This window comes from Anneissia japonica, unplaced genomic scaffold, assembly GCF_011630105.1.
Source record: "Anneissia japonica isolate Jap-2015-1 unplaced genomic scaffold, ASM1163010v1 scaffold284889_len227367_cov140, whole genome shotgun sequence".
Classification (NCBI taxonomy): domain Eukaryota; kingdom Metazoa; phylum Echinodermata; class Crinoidea; order Comatulida; family Comatulidae; genus Anneissia; species Anneissia japonica.
The window spans coordinates 121,074-123,875 of record NW_022756579.1 but is presented as its reverse complement, the minus strand read 5'-3'; the positions used below and the strand labels follow the sequence as shown (position 1 = coordinate 123,875).

The 2,802-nt window shown below is 37.9% G+C and overlaps 1 long non-coding RNA gene across 1 annotated transcript in view; it reads right to left on the bottom strand.

The window, feature by feature from the left end:
• LOC117124226 overlaps window positions 1-2,802 on the bottom strand; it is a 19,603-nt gene that overhangs the window by 15,723 nt on the left and 1,078 nt on the right. The gene's annotated exons all lie outside the window — the stretch shown is intronic.

The window sequence follows — 2,802 nt, the reverse complement described above, 5'->3', positions numbered from 1 at the left end:
GGTAAAGGAGTATTTAATCTAAAGTAATTTTGGAGAATATCTCCAGCACCCACCCAACATGTTATGTCGTGGTTCGATTAAGAAGATAGTGAGAAGGGAGGTGCAATCTTCCTTGAGTGGTTTAAACTCAGTTAGGACGCAGTTGGTAATCAATCACAAGACATCTATGTATAGCATTTAACGTTTCATTGGCATATCATGAACAAAACAAACCAAACTAACGCCCTGCATAATAAAAATAAATACTACGGTATCTATTATCATTATTACTATTATTAGGGGCCAATTGTTACGATATGATCATATAGCTAAATTCGTATTTATCAATGCAGTTGATTTACATCAGAAATGGCAGCATGGCTGCTTGAGTAGGCCTGGAAAAAAAGCCTTGTTACACAAAATGGATAAATTAAAATGTTGCTATTAAGTACAGAAGAAATCTCGCTCTAAAAGGTGTAGTCAAAGCCATTAAAATGTACAGTACAATATTGTAGAACTTGATAATCACTCTTGTAATGGGCCTTTCCGCTAAACCCCGCCCCTTGGATATTGTTGCTAAGATATTGTGGCTAAGATATTGTTGCTAAGATATTGTTAAGTTTGACACTCAGAAAGCAACTGAAGAACCGCCAGTTTTATGCTCTCAGTTGCCTCCTATTCTATTTCGCTGCGATCAGAATAAACTGACAAAGCGATTGAACTTGGTAATATGACGCAGTAGTTATTCTAATACCCCTTGATATGACAGTGTTATCCCAGTACAGGACAAACTCAATTCTGCTAAATCCCAGACAGACCTGGCATATTCTAGTATTGTATTGAAGTACTATTATTTTCCAGTATACTCAAGCTGTCTCTTATACACATCTAGATGTGTATAAGAGACAGCCTTAATATTTAGTCTTAAATACTGTTATATTATTATTTATTCATTTTATTATAATTGAAATTTATTTATGTGTGGAGAAATTTCAATAAACAAACAATCAAACAAACGTTAACCTTAACTTTAACGTTAGTACCCAACATGCAGCGCGATAGCTCCGCCCCTTTTGTAATCAAATCGAAATACGCATGCGCAAACCCGTCATCCGTTAACGTTAAGGTTAACGTCGGGCGTTGAAAATTACCTATATTCATACAATATATAGGTAGTGTATTTAGCACATGATTTAGCAACACAATTCATGTCAATAGAGGGCGTAACTATAGTATATAATATATACCGGTATGACATATTGTATATTGTATTTAGGCACACTTTATTCAAAAATTGAATACACGGCCACATGGCCCAACAGGTAAAACATAACTGGCACGCAAACCAGAGTCACCATAAAAAAAACTTGAGGAACAAGATTTTTTTGGTATAATCATTTATTTTATTAGTACACCTAATTTACTTATTTATTTACTTAATTTGGTAAAGTAGGCGTTCAACTATCCTTAAGTGTTTGTGTACCCCAACATCCACCGTCACCCAAGGACACACCAGTAAATGCTGTCTGGTGAGGTTTACGGAATTACCGCACAGTTTACATGAGCAAGCATTATTAAGGTGGTAACAATTAGCTATGCTACACCAAAGGTTATGGTAAGCCGTCCCTATCTACCGCCCCATCGTTTTCATCATTGGCCCACACAACAGGGTCACATTTGGAGGGGTTTGCATGCCATCACGAATCAGCGATTGTAAAGGAGTATTTAATCTGAAGTAATTTTAGAGAATATCTCCAGCACCCACCCAACCAGATTCATCAAATAGATGGGAGTTGGAACTAAATTTTGAAACACCCCACCAGTGTTTTAGTAGACGGCACTGCACAAGAGTTATGTAATCGAAGTCAGCACTGGTCATTTGTGCAACAAAAGCTTTCAGGCCATAAGTTGCGGATGGCAAAACTACAGTGAAAAATGGTCTCTCAAGTGAGGTCAGAGACATGTTTTTAAGGTGCATATTAACTGCAATCTTTGCACAGGCGGAAATTCCTTTCTTTTTTAGGTAATCTAGGTGTCTTTTATAACCTCCCTTAGTTTTAAACACAACACCTAAACAAATAAATTTAGAAACAAACTCGATGTTTGAACAGCCCCAGAGAACACTGTCTCGGGCTCCGAGACGCCCCCTCTACGAAATTTTACTATCTTCGTTTTACTGACATTAATTGTCAGTCCATTGCTCTCGCAGTAATTAGATAGCAAATTAATAGATTTTTGCAACAGCTCAACTTCTCATCAGCATACAGTAGAGTAGTGATGTTGCCCGGAGCTTCAACACACGAGGGCAGATTATGTGTGAAGAGAATATCAAGGAGAGGTGATAGGCATTCCCCTTGGGCCAGGCCAATGTTCTGTGCGACTGCTTCACTCAATACATTATTTGTTAAAATGTTAATGTAATTCTCTCTCAGTAGAGACCACAACGCTTTCATAATCTTGGGATGCAATCCTAGTTCACATAGCTTCCGAAGCAACCTACCCCTGTCCACGCTGTCAAATGCCTTTTTAAAATCCACAAACGCCACATAGAGTGGGCATTTGGGAGTAGTTAAGGTGTTAATTTATTAGCATATTAATTAAGCTCTTTGACAGCGGTTTCAGTGGATAGGTTGCTTCGGAAGCAATGCTGTTGCGCAGGCAGTATTTCTTGGGTTTCTGCCCAGTTTAATATACGTTTACTTAGTATATACGTATAACATTTTAGAACACACGATGATAATGCAATACCCCTATATGAGTCTGGGTGTGATAATGATCCTTTGCCCTTATATATTTGCAACAAGTAGCCAATCAGCCAATGGG